Source organism: Lutra lutra, chromosome 9, assembly GCF_902655055.1.
Source record: "Lutra lutra chromosome 9, mLutLut1.2, whole genome shotgun sequence".
NCBI lineage: Eukaryota > Metazoa > Chordata > Mammalia > Carnivora > Mustelidae > Lutra > Lutra lutra.
In genome coordinates, this window is record NC_062286.1 from 95522050 (window position 1) to 95528560 (window position 6511).

The window sequence follows — 6511 nt, forward strand, 5'->3', positions numbered from 1 at the left end:
TTACACTGCAGCTGCCATCTGATTTGCCATTTCCACTTTTGTCCAGGCTACTGGGATTTGGCTAGTATCCTCACTCTGCTTCCTTCTAAGAATTACTTGTCTTTGTTCTTGTTGTGGGTGTAAAACATTGAATGAATTAATCAAACCATCAATCAATGAAACCAAGCCAAGGGCACTACATGGAGTGATGGGGGCTTTGCTGGGATTGTGCATTGAACTGAGCACTCTGCCTGATCCAGGTCTTTGTACCCAGGAGTGGCAATGGTGCAGGTGGAGAGAGGAGCATAGAGACTTTCTTTTACATTAACCTTCTCCACTCCAGTAGTGATAGTTCTTCCATGTACTGTTTTGAACTTTGAGGCATAAGTAAATAAAGTTGGTGTCAGCTTTGAGTCCTCTTGGACCGCCAAAGCCACATTGCTGGAAGGACTGTAACTCTGCTACCAACCACTTTCTATGGTTATAATTAGACATTCCCACTCCTCCTGCGCTGATAGCTGCAGCTCTTCAGGGTGGGTGTAGGAGTGGGTGGAGTGATGGGGAGAAGAGAGGAGTGTTGAAAGACATCCATGTTGAACCCACTATAAAGCAATAATAAGTAGGTCACCACTTAAAATTCAGGGATTAGACTCCAAAGAGCATGTTGGCTCATAGAATAAGTCATGTTTTCTGTGGGCTTAGAGCCATAAAGCACATAAGCTTTTGCATAAATGATGCTCATTTTTTAAAAATTTAATTTAATTTTTGTGTGTGTTCCAAAATTCATTGTTTATGGACCACACCCAGTGCTCCATGCAATATGTGTGTGCCCTCCTTAATACCCACCACCAAGCTCACCCAACCCCCCACCCTCTCCCCTCCAAAACCCTCAGTTTGTTTCCCCCTCCAATTTCCCCCAACTCACTTCTCCTCTCATCTCCCCATGTCCTCCGTGTTATTCCTTATGCTCATTTTTTGTTGTTGTTGTTATATTGTTTAATGGGAATTGGCCTGAAAAATAAGAGTTGGTCTTTCTCTTTTCATGTCTTGTGGTCATTTTGTTATTGCAATGTATAAAACAAGAAGTAATCTTAACAAAGAAAGGATTATATAGTAATTGGGATTTATTTCAAATGTAAAAAATTAAGTTTTAGGCTAAACATCCTATTCTCAGATAAAGCTAATAAAAAGGATCAGATGATTTTTAAAAAAAATAACCAACTTTCTTTCTTTCTTTCTTTCTTTCTTTCTTTCTTTCTTTCTTTCTTTCTAAGAGAGCATAGGGGAGAGGGAAAGGGCAAAGAAAGAGAGATTCTTAAGCAGGCTCCACACCCAGTGCAGAGTCCTATGTGGAGCTCGATTTCATGACCCCAAGATCATGACCTGAGCCAAAATCAAGAGTCAGACATTTAAAAGACTGAGCCACCCAGGTGTCCCATACTTTATTTTTAGAGACAGCTTAGGTTTACAAAAACAATTGCACAAGTACAGAGAATTCCCACATACACCCTCCCCACCTCATACTTTTCTCATTTATTAACATCTTGCATTAGTGTCATATATTTCTTACAATTGATGAGTAAACATTGATACATTTCTATTTTAAAAGACAATAGTTTACAGTAAGATTTCACTGCCTTAAAAATTCCTCGTGTTCCACCTATTTGCCCATCTCTTCCCTTCTTCTCAAACTCCTGGAAAATTAACTTCTTTTTTTTTTAAGATTTTATTTATTTATTTGACAGACAGAGATTACAAGTAGGCAAGAGAGGCAGGAAGGGAGAGAGAGGAGGAAGCAGGCTCTCTGCGGAGCCGAGAGCCCGATGTGGGGCTCAATCCCAGGACCCTGGGATCATGACCTGAGCCGAAGGCAGAGGCTTTAACCCACTGAGCCACCCAGGAGCCCCGGAAAATTAACTTCTTAGGGCATTCACTTCTGTTAGAGAAAATTGGCTGTGTAACATTTTTATGAAATATTTTTTTTTAAAATTTTTAATTAATTTTATTTTTTATAAACATATAATATATTTTTATCCCCAGGGGTACAGGTCTGTGAATCACCAGGTTTACACACTTCACAGCACTCACCATAGCACATACCCTCCCCAGTGTCCATAATCCCACCCCCCTTCCCAACCCCCCTCCCCCCATCAACCCTCAGTGTGTTTTGTGAGATTAAGAGTCACTTATGGTTTGTCTCCCTCCCAATTCCATCTTGTTTCATTTACTCTTCTCCTACCCCCTTAACCCCCCATGTTGCATCTCCTATCCCTCATATCAGGGAGATCATATGATAGTTGTCTTTCTCTTATTGACTTATTTTGCTAAGCATGATACCCTCTAGTTCCATCCACGTCGTCGCAAATGGCAAGATTTCATTTCTTTTGATGGCTGCATAGTATTCCATTGTGTATATATACCACATCTTCTTTATCCATTCGTCTGTTGATGGACATCTAGGTTCTTTAGGAATCCATCAAAATCCTTGAGGAGAACACAGGCAACAACCTCTTCGACCTCAGCCGCAGCAACATCTTCCTAAGAACATCGCCAAAAGCAAGGGAAGCAAGGGCAAAGATGAACTATTGGGATTTTATCAAGATCAAAAGCTTTTGCACAGCAAAGGAAACAGTTAACAAAACCAAAAGACAACTGACAGAATGGGAGAAGATATTTGCAAATGACATATCAGATAAGGGGCTAGTGTCCAAAATCTATAAAGAACTTAGCAAACTCAACACCCAAAGAACAAATAATCCAATCAAGAAATGGGCAGAGGACATGAACAGACATTTATGAAATATTTTTAAAACCATAGTTTTCAATATTTCTTTCAGAAATAGAATAGAATTCTTCTAACAACAAACCATTATGAATACATAGTATACAGGCATTCATATATGTACAAGATCTATATGAAGAAAACTACAAAAATGCTTATGAAAGAAATCATAGATCTAAGTAAATGGAGAGATATTTCATGTTCATTATTAAGAAAATTTAACATTTTTAAGATGTCGGTTCCTCACAAATTGATCTATAGATTCAGTGCAATCCCAGTCCAATTCTCAGAAAGTCACTTTGTGGATATCAACATACCTATTCTAAAGTTTACACAGGCTAACATTTTCCGATTTTAAGAGTTATGATAAAGTTACAGTGATCAAGACAGTATAATATTGGTGACAGAATAGACAAATAGATCAGAGGAATGGGTTAGAGAACCCAGAAAAATAACCACACAAATAAAGTCAACTGATGTTTGCAAAGGATCAAAGGCATATCAATGGAGTCAATAGTCTTTTCAACAAATGGTGCTGGTATAACTGGCCATCCACATGCAAAAAAAAAAAAAAATCTAAACACAGACCTTAGACCTTTCACAAAAATTAACTCAAAATGTATTGTAGATGTAAATGTTAAAGACAGAACTATAAAACTCTCCAAAGATAACATAGAGGAAAATCTAGGGCAACCTATTCTTGGTAATTATAATGTCAGCCAAACCTATTGGCAATTATTTTTTGTGGAAAAAAAGTTAATAGGTTGGACTTAAAATTACAAACTTCAGCTCTATAAAAGCCTCTGTTAAAAGAATGAAAAGTCAAGCCACAGTCTGGAAGAAAAATATTTGTAAAATACATATCTGTTAAAGGACTTGTATCCAAAATACACAAAGTACTTTTTTAAAACTCAACAACAAGAAAACAAAATATCTGATTAGACACCACACCAAAAATGTTACAAAGATGGTACATAAGTATATGAAAAGATGTTCAACATTCATTATAAAATTATAATTTAAAACAATTAGTTGCCACAACAGGATGCTACACTACACTCTTATTAGATTGGCTAAAATCTCAAACAGTGATAGCACCAGATGCTAGTGAGAACGTGGAGTAGCAGGAGCTTTCATTTATGGCTGGTGGGAATGCAAAATTGTAAATTTGGAAGATAGTTCAGTATTTTCTTACAAAGCTAAACATAGACTTACCATACCATACACCAATCATGCTTCTGGGCAGTTAGCCAATGAGTTGAAAACTTATGTCCACACAGAAAACTGCACATAAATATTTACAGTATCTTCATAATTGTCAAAACTTGGGAGCAACCAAGATGTCCTTCAACAGGTAATTGGATAAACAAACTGTGTTATATACAATGTAGTACATACTTTCCATACAATAGAAAATAACTTAGGGATAAATAAAAATGAGCTCTCAAGCCACCAAAAAACATAGAGGAATCTTAAATGCATATTGCTAAGTGAAAGAAACCAGTCTGGAAAGGCTACATAGTGTAGGATTCCAAATATAGGACAAAAGGCAAAACCACTGGGATAGTAAAAAGATTGTTGAGGGCCTGGGGAGAGAGGGAGGGATGAGTATGTGGAGTCCAGGGGATTTTTCGGGCAGTAAAACTATTTAATATGATACTGTAGTGATGGATCCATACATTGCGTGTTTGTCAAAACACACAGAGCTATACAACAAAAAGTCTGAGCCTTAATATGAACTTTAGTTAATAATAATGTATCAATATTAGCTCATCAATTGTATAAAATATACCACATTAATGGAAGATGGTAACAATTGGGTAAACAGTGTGTGAGAAAAGAGGAAGTATATGGAAGCATCATACTGGAAGTCCTAGCAAATACAATAAGACAAGAAAAGAAAATAAAAGATATACAGACTGTAAAGGGAAAAATGAAACCATCTTTGTTCACAGATGACCTGATCATGATAGTCTCTGTATAAAATCCCTGAGAATCAACAGCAAAATACTCCTGAAATTAAGATATGAGTATATCAAGTTCCCTAAACAAAAGGTCAACATGATGAATTAATTATCTGTTTTTGTTTGTCTAAGAAAGCTTATTTCTCCTTTACTCATGGAGAATAATTTCACTGGATACAATACTGTATATTAGTGCTCTTTTTTTTCCTTTTAATACTTCTAATATTCACTCCACTTTCTTCTGCACAGGTTCTGTTAAAAAAAAAATATATATATATATATATATGAATGATAGAACTCTTTTCCATGTTTCTTTGTAGGTCTGGTGGCTTTATTTCCCCCTCTGGCTTCTTTCAAATTTTCTCTTTGTCTTTGATTTTCTGTATTATGAATATAGTATGTCTAATTGTAGATTTTTTTGGTATTATTTGGCTTGGTGTTCTCTGGGATTCTTGATTCTGTGGCTGGTGTCTGTCGTTTATCTCAGAACATTCTCAGCCATTAATACTTCAAATATTTTTTCTCTTCTTTTTATATATATTTTTTTTCTGCTGATATTCCTATTACATGTAAAGGTACATCCTTTAAAATTATCCAACAGTCCTTGGATGTTCTATTCTTTTTTTTTTTCTTTATTTTTCAGTTTGGAAAGTTTCTGGTGATATATATTCAAGCTTACTGATTTTTTTTTTCCCCTTGGCTGTGTTTAGTGTGTTGACAAGTCCACCAAAGGCATTCTTTGCTTCTCTTAGAGTACTTTTGGTTTATAACATTTCCTTTTAGAGTTTCCATCTCTCTGCTTACATTCCCCATCTGTTCTTGCATGTTGTCCTTTTTCCATCAAAGCCCTTAGCATATTACCATAGTTAATTCACATTCCTTAGTTCCAATACTAGTTCCAATCCTCCATTCCCTAGTTCCAATCCAATATATCATTGAGTCTGGCTTTGATGATTGCACTATCTCTTCAGACTGCTGTTTTGTTTGTTTTTGTTCAGTTTTGTCTTTTAGTATGTCTTGTAATTTTCTGGAAGATCACATGATATATTGAGTAAAAGAAACTGAAAAATAGAAATAGGCCTTTATTGTGAGGTGTTTTTGCTTAACTGGCTAGTAGTTAGGCTGTGTTTATATCTGCTATATTTGACAACATCAGAAGCTTAATTTCCTCTAGTGTTCTTTTTCTTCTTTTCTTTTTTCTTTTTTTTTTTGTCTCTTTGTCTTTAGGTTTGCCTACAGACTTTTTCTTAAATAAGATCTGAAACTTGCAGTTTTTTCAATTGTATCCCCTGTTATGATACTGAGTTCCTACTGATACCATGGTGAATTAGGTGAGGGGAGAGGAAGTAGTATATTTAAGTCTCAGGCTTTTAGCAGGTCTATGCCTCTGACCTATGACTTGCACAATACTTCTCATCTTTTTTCTTTCCTTAAGTAGGACACCAAGCATTAGATTGATATTTCCCCTTAATCCATACTGGGTTAGACTCAAATGGTTTTTCTTAAAGGAGTTCTTTGGTAAGGACAACAGAATGCCCTGCACACATTTTCTCCCTGTGGTTACTTACTTCCTCCTGCTGGGAGTGGGTGGGAAGTTTTCTCTGATCTCAGCCCTGAGAACCAGATGGAGTTCTTGGAGGTAAGACTCATGAAAGTGTGGGGTTCCCTCAAGGTTGCTTCTCCAGGAACCTGCATTCATTCTTCAGCAGTTAGTTGATTACTGATTAAGTTTTTCTACTGGTGGTTTCTGCTTCCAGTAAGCTGTGATTCTCTGTATTTCCCTGTC